The 19859-nt window shown below is 48.2% G+C and overlaps 1 long non-coding RNA gene and 1 other non-coding gene across 2 annotated transcripts in view; both read right to left on the reverse strand.

The window, feature by feature from the left end:
* Positions 1 to 11539: 11539 nt before the first annotated feature.
* LOC142740727 (uncharacterized) overlaps positions 11540 to 19859 on the reverse strand; it is a 35321-nt gene continuing 27001 nt past the window's right edge. The window contains exon 3 of the long non-coding RNA XR_012880863.1: positions 11540 to 11582. This is a non-coding gene — a long non-coding RNA (uncharacterized LOC142740727). The remainder of the gene's footprint in view (positions 11583 to 19859) is intronic.
* LOC142747798 (U6 spliceosomal RNA) lies at positions 12875 to 12981 on the reverse strand. Its single transcript, XR_012882037.1, has one exon. It is a non-coding gene; the product is annotated as a U6 spliceosomal RNA (small nuclear RNA).

Below are 19859 nucleotides of genomic sequence, written 5' to 3' on the forward strand. Positions count from 1 at the left end.
TGGACTCCCAACGACCAATGCGCCGCACCCCTTCATCATCCAACCCCCAGCGCCCCGCTGCAGTTGCTGCGCCAATCCTGAAGGAATGAGATGAATATGAGCCCGCCGCGACACCAACCGCCGTCAGACATTCCTTAAATACATCTCCAAACTGAAACCTGGACAAAACGACCCGTCCACATGGCGTAACAAAGGCAAATCTGGAGACCCCGCTTGCGGCTTAAAAAACCCCGCATGCACTCTACTGGGCACATAACCGACCCCGGGAGGGCGAACAAAACTATCAGCTTACCCTTCCCTACTTGGCTAAGCAAAGCAAACGACACAGGCCTTCTACTATCCGCCTCCCCTCTACCTCGGCCCAACCCCTTCAAAGCCTGTAGCACCAAAAATTCCTTAGATACATCTTGAAAGCCTCGTAACTTGAAACCAAACGCCACCGCAGATATGAACCGGTTCACCTTTGCCACTGAAAACCCCGCCTCCCAGGCGTCCCCTAACCAGTACAAAAGTGCCACCAACCTGTCTCTATCCGTATTGACGTCACCCAACTCTCTTACCCACTCCTCCCACTGCCTCCAACAAGCAGAATAAGCACTCCACGTCGTGCGCGCCAAAGACCTTTGTATCAGTTGTTCTACGGGACCGAGACCAGATCCCAAAGATGTTCCGGACAAGCCAAACCGAGACGTTCCGCTCCCAGTGCCAATTGCCGAAACCGGTCCCACTGCGAGCGAGAAAGAGCATCAGCGATGCAATTCCGTACCCCCGGCACATGAACCGCCACCACCCACGCGTTCAACGACAAACATACCAACACTAAATGTCGCAACAATTGAACTACAGGAGGAGAGGACCCCGTGATGTTATTAATGGCCAGCACCACCCCCATGTTGTCGCAGTAAAAAACAAAACGAACCTTCTTATCCCTGACCCTGTCCCCCCAAATGGTTGCCGCCACCACGATGGGGAACAGCTCGAGCAGGGCCAGATTCCGCGTGAGTCCGCTGGACACCCAACTAGCCGGCAATTGACCTGCGCACCACGGACCTCCCCCGTAAGCTCCAAAACCGCCCGCCCCAGCCGCATCCGTAAAATTATTCAAATCACTCGCACTCCCGCCGTTGCCGCTGCCAACCGTCTACCAAACACCCTCCCCATTGGCCTAATCCGGCAGGCGAAATTCAACTTCCCCAGCAGCGACTGAAGCTCCCGCAGCGTCATTTTCTTCAGTCTACAAGCCCGCCGTACCTCCAGCCTCAAAGCACCCAGCTTATCCGCAGGGAGACGACACTCCATTGCCACCGAATCTATTTCAATTCCCAAAAAACAAATCGTCGCTACTGGGCCCTCCGTTTTTTCTGGCGCCAAAGGGATCCCAAAATCCCTCGCAACCTTCTGTAGTGCATAAAGCAAATTACCGCAAACCGGCGAACCCCCCGGGCCAACGCACAAGAAATCATCTAAGTAATGGATCAACGAGTCGACCCCGGATACTCCCCTCGCTACCCACTCCACGAAGCTACTAAACGCCTCGAAGTACGCACAAGAAAGGGAACGCCCCATCGGAAGGCACCGATCCACATAAAAGGCCCCATTCCAAAGACAGCCCCAACAGCCGTTGGCTTTCTGGATGAACTGGCAACAACCTGAACGCCGCCTCGATTTCGGTTTTTGCTAGCAGCGCGCCCGGGCCCGCAGCCCGCACCAACCCCACCGCCTCATCGAATGAGGTATAGGCTACGGAGCACAACTCGTGATCTATCCCGTCGTTTACCGACGAACCCTTGGGATACGATAAGTGTTGAATTAAACGAAATTTTACGGGCTCACGCTTAGGAACAATACCCAACGGGGACACAACTAAATCTTTTACTGGCGACTCAACAAAAGGCCCTGACATGCGACCCAACGAAACTTCTTTTAACAATTTGTCCGACACGACCTTGGCATGCGAGTAAGCCGATTTTAAATTCCTCCGCGTAACCGGAACCTCATAAGGAGGCGGGGAATAACGAAACCAACACGAAAACCCTCGTAAAGCAACTTAGCCGCCGCCCTGTCCGGATACTCATTTAGATAAGGGGCCATCTTTTCCACCCTCACCGGTGACACCCCCTTGACCAGCCGCGGAGGACTGGTTCCCTGACCTCCTTTTCCGCATACATTTCGCCGCCCCGTGTGATGCACCATTACACTCCGAACACACGTGCTTGAACTTGCACGTGGCCCCGAACTTGCACTGGCCTTCATTAAATTGCCAGCAAAACCCTGCCTTTCCCCCGCCGCCTTGTCCAACCTGACTAGACTGGCCTCCTTGGCCGGCGCTCCCGGGGAAGGACTGCCTAACCGGAGCCGTAACCCGTAACCAGAGAGCAATATCCTTCTGGTCCCACCGAATCGCCGGCCGAACCGCTTTTCGCTGACGGAATTGCTCGTCGTATCGCAGCCACGCCTGGCCCCCATACGCCCTATGAGCCTCCCCAATAGCATCAAAATAACAAAACAACGCCGAACAATTTTTCGGCGCCTTTTCCCCTATCACACTGGCTAATATGGCGAACGCCTGCGACCAATTAACGAACGTCTGCGGGATAAGCCTATACCGCCGCCGTTCCTCCTCGTCCTTTTTACTCTCGTCCCGCTTGCTCTTATCCAAATTAAATTTAGCGAGCGGCAAGAGAGAAAAAATCTCTACATATTCGTCCTTCCAGATCCGCTCACGCACCTCCTGCTTTAAATGCGCCCCCAACGGACCTTCGAAACACACATACACCTCCCCACGAGCGCGATCATCCATACGCACCCGATCGCCATCTTTTTGCGCCTCGGTCTGTACCGACACCGCGACCGCCTCTCTAACCGCCGTTACGGGCCGCGCTTGTAACAATCCCCCTTCCCTGGGACCCTCCCAAACTACCGCCGGGGACACTTCCGTGACTACCGGCGCCACCGCCCTATCTAGGCGCCCGACCAGCTCTCTCAAGCAACCCACTAAGTCTGCCAAACCCGCGCCATCGCGCCCGCCCGCGCCACTACCGGCCACCGATGCGACGCTAGCAGCCCCCCCGCCGATACCCGACATAAAAATCGCTGGATATGACAATGATGGAGTTATACACTCACCGGGCTGCACAGGCGCTGTGTTCCCGTCAGCCGGACCATCCTGACCTCGACGATACACGTCCAGTTCACCTTCCTCCAGCTCTTCTCTCGCCGACGACTGTCCATCCAAACGACATCTTCGGAACGGGGATGAGGACGCGCTGACCGATGGGCCGGCAACCTGCCGCCCGACCGCCGGGACCCAGACTTCCGACCGGACCTGTTGCCTCGACGTCGCTGCAGATCTAGACGTCCGTCTCGCTGATCCTGAAGAAGCCTGCCCCCTGGCCGGAACATCACCAGGCGGGGCGGCCGTACCTTGTCCTCCGAATCTTCCATCCGATGGGGGAGGGGTGACAGGGAGCCCGGCCTGCGACTCCCTGCTTACCGCCGGACCCCGTCGCGGCTTGGGATTCCTGCCAGGACGCAGGGCCTGGGAAGGGGCGGTCCTCCCAGCTGCCTGGCCTGCAGCGTCCGAGATCGGGCTCCCTCTGCGACGCCGTGTCCGCGGGACTGCCTCAGGACTGAGGCGCTCTGGAGGTCGGGACCGCCGGGAGGGACGGGTCGACCCGGCCTGAGTCGCCGTCACCCCCGGCAACGCTCTCAGCCTGCTCCGAGCAGGAGCGGTTGTTGCCGACTCCCCCCCCGCCGCCATAGTAATGCTAGTAAGGGGGCCGGGGGAGGGGAGCCTGTCCCCTGCAACAGACCCCGAACGCCGGGCCCGGCGTGGCGAAACGGCGTCCGGGATCCTAGTTAATGCAGCCACGGTCTCCTCAAGCCATCCGGGACCGTGGTGCACATCAGCGGCACGCAGCCGCTCTAATAATACGGCCTCCGACATTGTTATAAGCGCGGGCAACGGGGAGCTTGTCTCTCCCTGTGTTACTCCTCCCGCTGCTTCCGGCTCAATGCCGCAAACAGCGGGAAGCTCAGCAACGGCCCCCTGACTCCTCCTTGTCCCTCCTCCACCTCCTCCTAACTCTCCCTCCAACTCTCCCTTACCTATTAACCCTTTCCCTACCAGTGAGGTCATGGAGGCTTCCCCTTAAGCCCTGCAGGCTGCGTCCAGCCTCTTCTTTACCTTGGATTGTGTTTCCCCTTGCTGTATTCCCTGTTACTCCAACTTCTGCTTGCTTGACTATTTTTTGAATCATCCTTAGTGCCTTGCCTTGATATATCTTTGCAACTTAGGAAGACTGACCAGTGAGTCTCCTTGTGGAGGTCACTGGTGAATCCCGGAAGTTCGTTACACTCCGTGCCTATGGGTCAGTCAGTGCTAGCTCCTAGTGCCATAGGACTATTTATAGGATACACATTCTTGTTATAATTTATTCTGGCCATGAATCCTCAAGCTGTACCATGATGTGGCAGCTCTCAGCTAGGGTAAACAAGCAGGAAGAGAATTAGGATAGCATTATTTAATTTCTTCAAGGATTATTCTAGTGCACGGATAAACTGCAGGCTTCACTTATTCTTCCTGCGCCTTCTCCTGCGCCCATAGTTGCTGCTAATTTATCTGTCAGAACTAACCTGCACATCTTTAATCCTCCTTTGTATGACGGAAATACGCAAGGTTTCAGAGGGTTTCTTAACCAATGTAATATATCCATTTTGAATTATTCTCTGGGAAACAGATTGGACAGCTCAAAAGTGCCATTTATTATGTCCCTTGTGTCAGGACAAGCCTTGGCCTAGGCATTTCTATTTTGGGAGAGAAAATATCCACTCACATTATTTCGTTTCTAAATGCCTTTCGTAAAACGTTTGATGAACCAGGGTGTGCTCTGGTCTGCTCCGCTTCCAATAGGGCTCACTGTCTGTATGTGTCACGGCTAATGTGGACACACTGGGCCACTCCGCCGTAACGGAGTAGCAGCTGGCCAAACAAATGTCAATGCCAGTCACTAGGACGAGAGTACCTGGATAGCTGAATTGTGCTGTATTATCGGAAGCTGGCTTGTGCTGGATAATCAGAAGTCGTCAGAGACACTGGACTTGGCACGGACTCCGGATACGGATACTGAAGTCGTCATGGACACTGGACTTGGCACGAACACCGGAAACGGATACAGTCGTCACGGACACTTGACTTTACGTGGACACCAGACACGGATTTTGAAGTCGTCACAGACACTGGACTTGACACGGATACGGGATAACGCCAGACACAACATTGCTTAGGCAATGAGGAAGTGGGAAGAGTTCTTTTTAAAGTCCAGAGTGTGCTGGGATTGGTTTGGGGTGATATTCCTGGTTCGCACACTGGCTCTTTAAGACCAGGGACGAGCACGTGAGCACACCCTACGGGCACCAGCCAGAGGATAGAGCAGTGCGCGCTGGCGTCTCTGCGGAAGGAGACATCGGCGAAGTTTCAGAGTCCTTGCAGCTGCTGGCAACTGGGGGATTTCGACGGTCAACGACTGTGGGCTTTACAGTACCTCCTTATGTCTCCTCTTCTTAGGTCCAGAGCGTAGAAGGAACGTCTTGATGATAGTTGGGGCATCAACATTTTCTTCAAGCTCCCAACACCTCTCCTCAGGACCAAAACCCTTCCAATCCCCCAGGTAAATGGTCTTCTCTCCTAACTTCTTGCAGTCCAGGATCTCCTTGACCTCGATGACATCAGAAGAAATGCTGGGAGCAGTTGCAGAGCCAGGAGATTTCCTGTACTGGTTGAGGACCACAGGTTTCAGGAGGGATACATGGAAGAAAATGGGAAGCTTGAGAGTAGTGGGTAGACGTAGCTTGTATGACACAGGGTTGATCTGTTGCAGGACTTCAAAGGGACTAAGAAATCTAGGAGCAAATTTGTAGGAGGGACTTTTCAGACAAATATTATTTGAAGATAACCAGACCATAACTCCATGAAGAAACTGAGGATGAGGACTCCTCTTCCTATCGGCATACTTCTTCATGCGATTCCCTGCCTGCAGGATCGCAGACTTGGTTTCCTGCCAGACCTGAAGAAAACTTCCGAAAGAAGAATTAGCTGCAGGCACTTGAGATGTAGGCAGTACAGGAAGAGGGAGATGTAGCAGTAGACTCACTCGTGTGATTATTGTAAGACAATTCGGCCCATGGAAGAAGATGCACCCAGTTGTCGTTGTTGCGAAGATGATTTTCAAGCACAATCCTTTCAAATTGGCCGTTGGATTGCGGGTGGTATGCAGAAGAAAAGTCCAATTTCACATCCAAAAGCTTACACAGGGCTCCCCAGAACATAGACGTGAATTGCACACCCCGATCAGATACGATATGGAGGGGCAATCCGTGCAAACTAAAAATATGTCCAAAGGGCATCACTAGATATTTGTAGTGACCATCTCTGGTGTTGAATGCGGTTTTCCATTCGTCACCTTTGCGGATACGGATCAAGTTATAAGCCCCGCGTAGATCCAGCTTTGTGAAAATATTAGCCTAACGTACTCTGTTGAAGAGCTCTGAGATCAGCGGTAATGGGTACTTTATTTTGACAGTGATATGGTTCAAACCACGATAATTGATACAAGGCCGGAGAGATCCATCTTTCTTTTCCACAAAGAAGAATCCGGCTCCGGCTGGAGAAGTAGTTTTCCTGATAAACCATCTCTTGAGGTTCTCCTCGACGTATGCCGACATTGTTGGGTTTCAGGCAAGGAGGGAGGATAAACCCGTCCACGAGGAGGTGAAGCTTCAGGAAGCAATTCTTTATATCAATTTTCCTTTTATTGAGAAAAGTTTTACAAAGTTTTGTATAACAAAAAAACAAAGTCAATAAAATCAATCAAATGCCGAACAATTTAGTTTCACCAGTAACTGTGGTGCTAGAATACATTTATCTGATGACAAAAAAATAAAATTCCACATGAAAAGTACAATTGTTTTTGGCAGAATGCCTGCTAAGTATGAGAGCAATTGTTCAACATAAAAATAGAAAGTTAGTTTGTCAATGAAATAAGAAGGGGGGAGGGGGTGATGGTGGGAAAGAGGGAAGAACGGGGAGAGATACATTAGAAGCATATATATATCATCGTTAATTTAAAGTTTTGTATAGTATGTGTCTTATTACTAACATTCCAATAATCCACTTATAGCAATCACTCCGTCTCCGTGAGCAATTCTCTGAATTGAGATGAAACTCTGAAGTTGTTCCATGGTGTCCACAGTTTCAAGAAGCTAGGGATAGAACTAGAAAGTGCAGCTATTTCTTCAATATGGAAGTTCTGTTCTGTCTTTTGTAACCACTGAGACAAAGTAGGGGTTCGACTTGATCTCCAAAGTGGAGGAATCAGGAGTTTAGCACCCGCTAATAAGAATGTAATCAGGTGGTTAGTGGTCTTATCGACAACTTTAATTGGCAAGTTCAAGAAAATAGAGGATGTGGTAATTGGTATTGAGATTTTGCAGATGTCCTTAATATGTGATAGAACGGAGTCCCAGTAGTTACGGAGCATGGAACACGTCCACCAAGTATGAATATAAGTACCAATTCCTGTATTGCATCTCCAGCAAGTGTCCGGTATAGAGGGATACCACAGGTGCGTTTTATCATGTGCAGTATACCAGCGTGAAAGTATTTGATGAGTTCTCCTGGATTCTTATGAAATGCGAGGGGCCATGTGAGTATTTGTATAACAATTTAATATCAGATGTAGATAAGGTTATTGTCAAGTCATTCTCAAGGGATGTAAGACTGTTTTAGTGGTACATTTCTTGAAATCAGAAAATTATATACGTGCGAAAAAACTTTTGTAGGGTATTTATTTTGAGCGAGAATGGTCTCAAATTGGGAAAGTGATCTATTAAGTGGTCCTTTCGTAATATAATCAAGGAGAACAGCCTTAAGAGTTGAATAGTGCAGTGAATGAAGCTTTGGATGGTTAGGATCATTTGTCCATTCTTGAAGAGTTACAAGAGCTCCATTTACTAGGATTGAGTCTATAGGATCGAGAATTTTTTTAACAGGGTTATTAATATGTGTATTTTGACTACCCTGGTAGAGATCAATCAGATCTGTAACTCGGGTTAGAGGGGAGGGGGCAGGAACAAGTATATTCCTATATTGAGTCCATATTTTAATTACCGATTTAGTCAGGTAATTTTTGAACACAATGTTGTTTAGATTGTCGTCATAAGTGAGTAATATAGCTCTCAGGGGAGCTGGTGCTAATGCTTCCTCAATAGAGGGCCAAAGTTTATCGTCTGATTTAAGGAACCAATCTATTGTCCTGGGTATGACTGCTGAATGGTAATATAACTGTAGACCCGGATCTCCTATTCCGTCTAAAATCTTGGGGAGACATAATGTTGCTGAGCTGATCTTAGGGTGCTTATCATTCGAAATGAAGTAAAAAAGCAAAGCTTTTACACGTGCGAAGTTGGTTTTTGGAACCGATATCGGTAACATTTGGAAAAGATTGTTAAATTTGGGGAGCACCAGACCCTTTACTAGATTTTTCCTTCCTATCCAAGAAATTAAAGTTGCTAGCCATGAGTCTATGATAGATTTAGCTGATTGTATAAGTGGATTATAATTCAGAGCGAAGTGGTCTGACCACTTCCTACACAATTATATTCCTAAGTATGTTATGCTTTGAGGGGGCCATTTGAGGGGGTATAGTTTTTCCAAACGTTTAATTACAGAATCAGAGATGTTTATCCCTAGAGCTTCTGATTTGTCCATATTAATTAAAAAATGTGATAATGAGCCAAATTTATCAAATATATTAATTGATGCTGGTATTTCCACTAAGGGGTTCAACATGAATATTAAAAGGTCATCCGCGAATGCGTCTGTTTTGTGACATACATCATGTGTCTTAATATCTATAATATTAGGGTATTATCTTATGGTTTGTATGAGTGTTTCCATCACCAATACAAACAACAGCGGTGAAAGTGGGCACCCTTGTCTAGTTCCATTCTGTATTTGGAAAGGAGTGGATAATGTGCCATTAATCAGTAGTATTGCCATTGGCTGATTATACATTTGTAGGATAGCTAGTATTTACGGTGTGGGAAGGTTAAAGCGCGTCAATGTCTCCTCCATGAAAATCGTTCTGGCTTTTTCCGCATTCGTGCTCAACAGGGTCAAAGGTAGACGTTTTACCTTAGCAAGTTGCATTATATGTAAAAGGCGTAGAGTATTGTCTCTCCCCTCCCTTCCTTGTACAAAACACACGTGTTCGGGTGCAATCAATCTGGGTAGAAGAGGACTGAAGCATGAAACTAGGAGTTTTGCGAAAGTTTTTAGATCTGCGTTGAGTAACGATATGGGTCTATAATTACTACATACCTCAGGGTCCTTGTTATCTTTAAGTATTAGTGTAATGTGCGCTTCTAGTGACTGTCCAGGAAACGTAGAACCCTTTTAAACGGCATTACACCAGTTAAGCAGGTGAGACTGCAACTCTTGGCAGAACACTTTGTAATACTGGATAGGCAAACCATCTGGACCTGGGCTCTTCGACAGGATAGATTGGAGTTCCTGGTTTGTGAATGGAGCATTCAGAGCATCTTGCTGGAATGAGGATAATTGAGGGAGTGTTAAATGAAAGATTTTATATCTTGTCGTCGTTGTGACTCTTGATCGCTAGGCGTGTCTTTCGAACGGATTTGATAAAGGGAGGCATAATAGTTGAGAAAGGCATCAGAGATTGTTTTAACGTCGCTTGTTTTTATACCATTAGGGAGCTTGAAGGGAAGGGGGTCATGATTTTTTTTTTTTTTTATTATTATATTGCTTTTAATAAAATATAAACAAAAATTTTATTTATTAATGTTGTCACATTCTAATTTTTACTGTGTTCAAACTTTTACCTCTCTATGAGGGCTGCCATTTTTTTTTTCATCTCTGTATATGTTGATTAACGACAAATACAGAGATGGAATACGGCACATACAACCCCATAGAGAATGCGAACGGGAGCCGTTCCATTCTCAGAAGCGTACGCCTTCTGAGTGGAACGGCGCATGCGCCGCTCTCACACAGACCAAAACAAAACTCGTTCGCAGAGCGAAATCCGGCATTTTCATGTGGATCGGAAGCCGCTTTCGGACAGTAAGATGACGACTTCCGGACGCGGCTTCCGGCCTTATGTTCAGGCGCAAGGAATAAGAGCGTAGACCAGCGGAGGTGGCGGCAGGTAATTTATGTTCGTGTATATGATGTGTGTATTATGTTTGTGTGATACTGTCTGCTGAGCCCTGTATCTAATCCTCCTACACTGTGCAGTCGCTCAGAAAATGGCGGCACACAGTGTAGGAGGTTTTAAAATTCAAACCCTTCCTTCTCCAGGAACTAGCCAGAAGAAGGGAGTGTGAGAATTGTGTGAGGACACTAGTGGAGTGTGTCCACCCCAAATTTGCAGCATAAATCAATGAGGTTGCTTTACCACAGTGACCATGCTGCAATTTTTGGAACTGCTCCCTCTAGTGCCCAGCACATGGAAATGTTATAAATTAGAATCTAATTTATAATATTTCCTGACTTGTGAACAAATTAAAAAAAATAAAACAATGTGTAATCACTCAAATACTAATTGTTTAACTGAAAAAAAAATAATAATCATTTCTAGCGACATTCTCTTTAAGGGCATGACTGTAAGATCTAGCTGTCCTGTTTTTTATTAACAAGATAATCAGTTTGGTAACTTTGTCACCATGTAGGAACAATTGGTACTTCCAATTCATGAAAAATTTAGCTGATTGTTTATTTAGGATATCTTTAAGCTGTTGACGTTTAGTTGACAGAATAGTAGTATCTGAAGATTGTGACTTTTTATGTGTCTGTTCAAGTTCGGAGATTTCACCATATAGCTTGTTGACCAATTGTTTGCTATTTTTATTTTGAAATGAGCTGATTGATATCAGTTCGCCCCTAAACACTGCCTTATGTGCTTCCCAGATCATTGGCATAGAGCTATGAGCTGTTGTATTATGTTGAAAGTAAGATGGAAGGGCTTTAGAAATGCAGTCTTTTAGATGCGTCGATTTAAGAAGACTTTCATTTAGCTTCCACGATTTAAACTGTTGGGGTGGCGCAGCCTTAATAGTAAGGGGAAGTGATCAGAATGAACCGATGTGAGTATATGAGTTTCTTCAATGTTAGATAGTGTAGAAAGGAAGAAAAATGTAATCGAGCCTATGATAGGAATTATAAGGGGATGAAAAATGGGTGTAGTCAATCGTGTTTGGGTGCATATGTCACAAGTGTCTACTAGTGAGTATGAACATAGGGATTTTTCAATACGTGATAATGCTGTACGGGAGATAGCAGAATTTTTGGAAGAAGCATCCATGCGTGGGTCTAAAGATACATTCATGTCCCCATACAGAATTAATGTGCCCCCAATGAAGGATCTAGTGATATCCAATACGGATGGGATCCATGAGGCCTGATTTGAATTTGGAGCATAAATATTCCCAATTGTTACTAAGGAACCAGCCAACATACCTTTAATAATAATATATCTCCCTTCATCATCGGCTAGAGAGTCCTGTAGGGTAAAAGGGACATGTTTTACAAATGCAATAGCCACTCCTCTAGGGTTTTTAGTCGGAGTATAAGAATTAAACCATTGGTTAAAGTAAGAGTTGTGAAATTTTGGGGATTTTCTTTCAAGAAAATGGGTTTCTTGTAACACGACTATGTCTACTTTTGTTTTCCTGGGGAAAGCTAGAATGTGCTATCTTTTAACTGGAGAGTTAATTCCCCTAACATTGCATGTGACTAAGGACCAAGCTGGAGACTGATTAGCCATTATCATTTTGTATTGTGAGTGTCTTGTATTTTTGTACCTCATAGAAACTCAGGGTGGAAAGGTTTAATGGGAGGGGGTGCAAGGTAAGTATAAACAAAAAATATTCAAATTATGAATATTCACGGTATGAGAAATTCAAGGCTATAAGAATAATAGCCGTTTCAAGTGTATTTACAGTTTGAAGCATTTTTCACAAAATTTGTTGCGTTGTCTTGTGGTTGTTCACTGGAGAGAACAAAGAAATAACAAATAGCAAACAACATCACATCTAAATCAGTCAGATATCATAAGAGCTGTATACCTGTAAAGTGTCAGGGTAACATTATATTTTAATCGCATGAGGATATTAGAATAGGTACGAAGTGCATAACCAACAGACAACAGTAAAGTCATCAAATCCCTGGGAAAGGGCAATGAATAAAGTATACAATCGAGAGGAAAAAAAACAAAGCTACTAGGTGTCCCCGTCACACGAACTCTGTCTGAAGAAAATGAGACTGTCAAAAATACATAAGTATGACTATACATCCTGAAGAGGATACTGTCTTATCTACTTTTGTGTATGATGTCATGAATGTTGAAATTCACAGACTATACTTCAATGTAAAGAGTGTATATTGTGTCTTAGGAACGTCAGTTCAATAGTCTGATTAGGTGGCAGAGTAGTACAATCTGGCAAGTGCATACTTGTACATCACATGAACTACTGTATAGGGAGGAGGCTTCTAGGATGGGAGTGGAACTCTAAATATAGTAAACTAATGAGGGTAAGATTATCAAAGTAACCTCCTCGTTTGCATCTGATTAGTGTATTGCATTATACTTGTTCTGGTATTGTATTAAATGACAACAGATGGTTAAATGTACCTTAATGCTACCTAAAAAGAAAATCAAGAGAACATGAAGGGTACAGCAGACAAATATATATGACTATCAGGTTGTCGAAATCTTCAGATGAAGACATTTACATTAACTGTGTCGTAAGTCTCCTTGTGTCTAAGTTGGATCAGATGGGGGATCAGCCGGAGAAAAATATGGAACGTTTCATGAATTTGCATGTCATCCTTGCGCAAAGGCCATGCTAATCTTCTCTGTATCGTTCCAATTTTAGTATGTGTGCTGCTGAAGCGAGCACTTCAGGAAGCAATTCTATCGGACAGTTCGCAGCCGCTCCAGAGTCCAGATAAGCGGAAACAGAGTGCAATTCTTCGCCTGAGGAGATTGTTACAGGAATACAGAGTTTAGGAGAGAATTTTGCAGAAGGCATCGATCCACCTAGGGTAGTCTCTCCTATCAACCCTAGGTGCTGGAGTTTCCCGTCTTCTGGGGACATTGGCGCACAAAATGACACTTGCAAGCGAAGCACAAACATAGGCCAGCGGAACGTCTGCACTGTCGTTCCTGGTCAGATAGTCTGACAATGTCCACCTGCATAGGCTCTTCAGGAACGACAACCAAAGGGGGTAGCAGGTGTCATGTCCATGGCTGCGGGCCGTCATGTTCACTCACCTCATGACGGCCGCAGCCATGGGTCGGCGAGCGCTGGCCCCAGTATCCTCCTCAGGAGACGCCAGCACTCACTTCCACTCACCTCGGCCGGGTCCGGTAGGGTGCACCAGACTTTGATGCTAAATTAGCCCATGAGCACACTAGACTATGAGAAGGGTCCAGCCCCTTCTTGCAATGCCTGAGCATTGTTTGTCGAATCCTAGTTTGTCTAAGCAAATGGTCTCCTAGTGTTTTACAGTTCCCAGTGTTCCCTGTTCCTGTATTTTGCTCTATCCTGGTCAAGTGCTGTACTGAGCTGTAGTCGTGCTGTGCTGTATCAGCGCCTGTCCTGCTACTCCACGCCAGACGTCTACCTGCTGCCTAGTCCCAGCCGAGCCTCCCTTGCTACTGTCCGAGCTGCCAAGGCGGTATGGCCCTGTGGGTCCACGAACCCTACGTGACAGTACGCTCAGGCCATGGACCCCGCTGGTCGATTCAAGACCATGACGACGTCACAAGATATGCGTGCGGATATGCTAGACCTCTGGTCTCGACAGGACAAACTCCTCCAGGCCTTGAATATTCTCGCACGTCGGCAGGAGGCACAAGCTGCCGTTCCTCCTACTACACCTCCTGGCAGTACTAATCCTCAGACTACACCTCCTGGCAGCGTTGATCCAGTGTTGATCCTCGTTTTTCTTTGCCAGTTCCTGACCGCTATGATGGAGACGCAGGTCCCTGTCGTGTATTTTTGAACCAGCGCCAGATCCACTTCAGCCTGTATTCAGGGGCATTTTCTTCTGATGGCGCAAGGGTCGCTTTTATCATCCCTCTTCTTACTGGCAATGCCCTTGCATGTGCGAACCCTATCTGGGAGAGACAAGGACAAGAGACCCGTGACTTCCAGGGGTTCCTCCGGACATTTCGCACGGTGTTTGAGGAGCCTGGACGAGTCTCCTCTGCTGCGGCTTCCTTGCTGAACCTACGCCAAGGAGACATCTTCGTGGGCGAGTATGCCATCCACTTCCGCACCCTGGCGGGAGAACTGTTGTGGAACAATGAGGCCCTGGTGGCTAAATTCTGGCATGTACTGTCTCCTAAAATTAAGGACGAACTTGCCGCTTGAGATCTGCTGTCTACCCTGGATGACCTCATCTTTCTGGCCGCACGGATTTATAGAAGGCTCCGAGAATGGCTCCAAGAGGTTCGTCGGGAGGGAGGACTTCCTAGTCCGGTCTCTACCTTGCAGCAACCCCTGCTGTCCTCAGATGCCAATCCTCCTAAAGAGTCTGTGAGGAAGGACCAATGTAAGCTATCTACCCAGGAGAGACAAATCAGATGCACTTCGGGACTCTGTCTTTATTGCGGCCTCGGAGGCCATCCTGTGTATCTGTGTCCCCAAAAGCAACAAAGCCTAGAGTTGGTAGGAGAGACAAACTTGGGCAAAGAAGGACTCCCGTCTAAATTGTCCATACCCGTGACCATAGTGTCCGGTGAGAAAATGCATCAGGTCTCTGCGTATCTGCACTCTGGATGCGCTGCTAATTTCATTTGTAGAGACCTGGTGGATTTTCTTCAATTACCCACTACCCCTCTGGAGAGACCGTTGATGGTAGCATCGGTAAATGGACTATCTCTGCCAGACCCAGTTATAGCTGTGACCAAGCCGCTGAGGCTCCAGGTGGGAGCTCTCCATTCCGAGCTGCTATTGTTCTATGTCCTGTCCAAGGCCCTTAACCCTGTGCTGCTGGGCCTGCCTTGGCTCCGACTACATGCCCCAGTCCTGGACTGGAACTCTGGAGAGGTTCTCCAGTGGGGCCCCGAGTGTCACAGCCGTTGCCTGGTGCAGATTCGTTCGGCTCAGTCTCCTCTGCCTCGGTCATTGGCAGGATTGCCTGGTCATTATGCTGCATTTTCGGACGTCTTCAGCAAACGGGAGGCGGAGACACTGCCCCCACACTGGGCGTATGACTGTTCTATCAAGCTGATTCCTGGTGCATCCCTTCCCCGTGGTAGGGTATATCCTCTCTGCTTGCCAGAGACTCTGTCCATGTCCGCGTATGTTAAAGAGAACTTGGAGAGGGGCTTCATACGGAAGTCTTCCTCCCCGGCAGGAGCCGGGTTCTTCTTCGTCAAAAAGAAGGATGGCTCCGTGCGTCCTTGTATTGACTACCGGGGTCTCAACCAGATCACGGTGAAAAATAAGTATCCGTTGCCACTGATCTCAGAACTGTTGATCGTATACGTGGTGCCAAGATTTTTTCCAAACTAGACCTGCGTGGGGCTTACAACCTAATCCGGATTCGCGGGGTGACGAATGGAAGACTTAATTTAACACCTGTGATGGACACTATGAATATCTAGTAATGCCTTTCGGCCTGTGTAATGCTCCCGCGGTCTTCCAGGAGTTTGTTAATGACATTTTCCGTGACCTCCTCTATGCTTGTGTTGTGGTCTATCTTGATGACCTCTTGACTTTTGAGACATGTCCGTCAAGTTTTACTGCGGTTAAGGGAGAATCGTCTGTACGCCAAGCTGGAGAAGTGCGTGTTTGAAAAAGATGCTCTACCCTTCCTGGGCCACATTGTCTCGAATAGAGGTCTCAAGATGGATCCTGAATAGGTAAAGTCTATCCTGGAATGGCCACACCCTCAAGGCTTGAAGGCCATACAGCGCTTTCTGGGATTCGCCAATTTTTACAGACAGTTTATTCCAAACTTCTCCATACAGACTTCTCCTATCTCTAACCTCACTAAGAAGGGCATGAACGCAAAGGTGTGGACTCCTGAGGCAGAGCCCACATTCAATAGCCTGAAGAGTGCCTTCACGTCAGTCTCTATCCTCCATCATCCAGATATTTCTCTGCAATTCTCGTTGGAGGTAGACACATCCTCTGTAGGTGCTGGCGCACTCCTGTTCCAGAGAGGTTCCAAGGGCAAGTCAATGGTATGTGGATATTTCTCTAAGCTCTTCTCTTCCGCAGAATGCAACTACTCAATTGGGGATTGGGAGTTACTGCCATCAAATTGGCTCTGGAGGAGTGGAGACATCTACTAGTGGGTGCAGCTCATCCCATCCTGATTTTTATGGACAAGAACCTTACCTATCTTCAGACGGCCCAACGGCTGAACCCTCGTCAGGCCAGGTGGTCACTGTTCTTTACCAGGTTCCAGTTTGAGCCCCATTATCGCCCGGCCGACAAGAATGTGAGGGCCGATGCCTTGTCCAGGTCTTTCGAGATAGAAGACACCATGGAAATTCCACAGAACATTATTCATCCGTCTTGCATTGTCTTTGTCAATCCCTTGCAAGTTGGGGACATTCCTCCAGGGAGGACTTTTGTGCGACTGGCTGACAGAGGGAGAATCCTCCGCTGGGGACACTCCTCTAAACTGGCAGGTCACGCGGGGACCCGTAAGACTCGGTATCTGATTGCATGTCATTTCTGGTGGCCCACGCTGCCCATGAACATTATGGACTTTGTTTCTTCCTGCTCAGTGTGTGCAGCTAACAAGGTCACTCACTCCAGACCTGCTGGCCTGCTCCAGCCTTTGCCCGATGCTCCCTGGCAGCATATAGCTATTGACTTTATCACTGACCTGCCTCTCTCTGCTGGATGCAGTACTGTCTGGGTGGTGGTGGATCGATATTCGAAGATGGCCCACTTTGTTCCTCTGACCGGTCTTCCTTCTGCTCCACAACTCGCCAAGCTTTTCATCCAACACATCTTCCACCTGCATGGCTTGCCGCAGCATATTGTGTCTGATCGGGGGGTTCAGTTCACCTCGAAGTTCTGGAGAGCCCTCCGCGGACTCCTAGGTGTAAAGTTGCACTTTTCCTCGGCCTACAATTCTCAGTCCAATGGTCAAGTCGAGAGTTTATTAATCAGATCTTGGAGGACTACTTACGCCACTTCATCTTCAAGCAGTATGATGACTGGGTGCAGTTGCTCCCGTGGGCTGAATTCTCCTACAATAATCACACCAGCGAGTCCACAAGGAATACACCGTTCTTTATCGTCTATGGCCAACACCCACGAAGTCCTCTCCCGCTGCCTGATACGTCCAAGGTACCAGCTGCTGATAGTGCTTTTAGGGACTTTCTGCAGATCTGGCAGCAGGCTCGATCCTCCATCCTGCTGCCGGTCGACCGCATGAAACGGAAGGCAGACACAAGGAGAAGAGAACCTCCTCAGTTTCTTCCTGGCACGAAGATCTGGCTGTCCTCCAGGAATATTCAACTGAGGGTGCCATCATACAAATTTGTTCCCAGGTTCCTCGGACCCTTCGAGATCCTGCAGCAGATCAACCCTGTCGTCTACAAGCTTCGGCTTCCTCCTACCCTCAGGATCCCCAACTCCTTCCATGTCTCTCTCCTGAAACCGGTGGTTCTGAACTACTTTACCAAGACTCCTAGCCCTGCAGTTGCCTCCAGCCATCTTCGAGGTTAAGGAGATCTTGGACACCAAGAAAGAAAGAGGAAAGACTTTTTATTTGGTGGATTGAAGGGGGTTTGGTCCTGAAGAGAGGTCCTGGGAGCCAGAGGAGAACCTCAATGCTCCTACCCTTCTGAAGAAGTCTCTCTCTCGCTCTGGCCCCAAGAAGGGCATTAGGTTCACTCACCTCCTGACGGCCACAGTCATGGGTTGGCGAGCGCTGGCCCCAGTCTCCTCCTCAGGAGACGCCAGCATTCACTTCCACTCACCTCGGCCGGGTCCCGTAGGGTGCGCACGCACGCTCGTGCTCACTCGTAATGGGGCAGCGCGCGCAACGGACTTTGATGCTAAATTAGCCCATGACCACCCTGGATTATAAGAAGGGTCCAGCCCCTTCCTGCAATGCCTGAGTGTTGTTTGTCGTATCCTAGTTTGTCTAAGCAAATGGTCTCCTAGTGTTTTACAGTTCCCAGTGTTCCCTGTTCCTGTATCCTGTATGCCGCGCTATCCTGGTCAAGTGCCGTGCTGAGCTGTAGTCGTGCTGTGCTGTATCTACGCCTGTCCTACTACTCCACGCCTGACGTCTACATACTGCCTAGTCCCAGCCGAGCCTGCCTTGCTACTGTCCGAGCTGCCACAGGTACCCTATATGAACTATAGACTGTGACCTGCGCTCTGTTGGCCAGCTGCCATACCGCCAAGGCGGTACAGCCCTGTGGGTCCATGAACCCTACTTGACAGCAGGGTTCTCTGAAACTTAGGTGCCAGTCTGTATGACCTTCTTTCTCGATTAAGTTCCTGGGTGCGCTCTTGGAACCCCTTGTCGATACGTGTAGCCAGGAGGATTCGAGCATCCAAGGTAGAAGGGAGATCACGATCTGCCAGTTTAACCTTAAATTTACTCGCTAATCCCTGCCAGAAGGCTGCCACCAGGCCCTGGTTGTTCCAGGAGAGTTCGGCTGGAAAACGGCGGAATTGTATGGCGTACTCCCCTACAGTCGACTGTTCTTGACAGAGTGTCAGAAGTGAGTCAACGGCAGAAGACATATGTCCTGGTTCTTCAAATACTGTGCGGAAAGTCTCTAAGAACTGCTGCAGGTTGGAAGACTCCACATTCCCAGGTAGGGTTCACCCTTGCCAGAGCTTTGCCAGACAGTAGGAAGATAATAAAGGCAACTTTGGTCAGATCAGAAGTTAACAGATATGCATGCAGCTGGAAGTGGATCTTGCACTGGTTAAGAAAGCCTCGACAGGTTCTTGCATCTCCACCATAAAGAGGTGGAAGTGGCAAAGGAATTCCGGCCCTGGAACTGGCTGGAGTTATGACGGGTGGAGGAGTTGATGGAGTAGCAACTTGAGAGGTAATCACGGGAGCAATTGAAGCGAGGTCCAGACATGTGGCAATACAAATGACCGCTCGCAAAAGCTGATCCTGACGTGATCGGAGATCTCGCATGTCCACTTGCATAGTCTGGATGGCCGATTTGGGTTGACCAGCGGGATCCATGGCCTGAGCAAACTGTCACGGCTATGGGGAAAGTGGATCCACGGCCACTCCGCCGTAACAGAGTAGCAGCTGGCCAAACAAATGTCAATGACAGTTACTAGGAGGAGAGTATCTATATAGCTAACTTGTGCTGGTTTATCGGAAGTTGGTTTGTGCTGGTTAATCAGAAGCTGGTTTGTGCCAGACTATCGGAAGCTGGCTTGTGCCGGACTATTGGAGGCCAGCTTGTGCCGGACTATCGGAAGCTGGCTTGTGCCAGACTATCGGAAGCTGGCTTGTGCTGGACACTCGGACTTGTCTCAGATACAGGACACAGAAACTGTGTCATCACGGCCACTTGACACTGAAGTCGTCACGGACACTGGACTTGGCACAGACACCAGACACGGATACTGAAGTCTTCACGGACACTGGACTTGGCACAGACACGGAAACTGAAGTCGTCACGTACACTGGTCTTGGCACAAACACCAGACACGGATACTAAAGTCATCATGAACACTGGACTTAACACGCATACTGAAGTCGTCACGGACACTGGACTTGACACGGATGGCGGATAGTAAAGTCCTCATAACCACCG

The sequence above is a fragment of the Rhinoderma darwinii genome, chromosome 2 (assembly GCF_050947455.1).
Source record: "Rhinoderma darwinii isolate aRhiDar2 chromosome 2, aRhiDar2.hap1, whole genome shotgun sequence".
NCBI classification, from domain to species: Eukaryota; Metazoa; Chordata; class Amphibia; order Anura; family Rhinodermatidae; genus Rhinoderma; species Rhinoderma darwinii.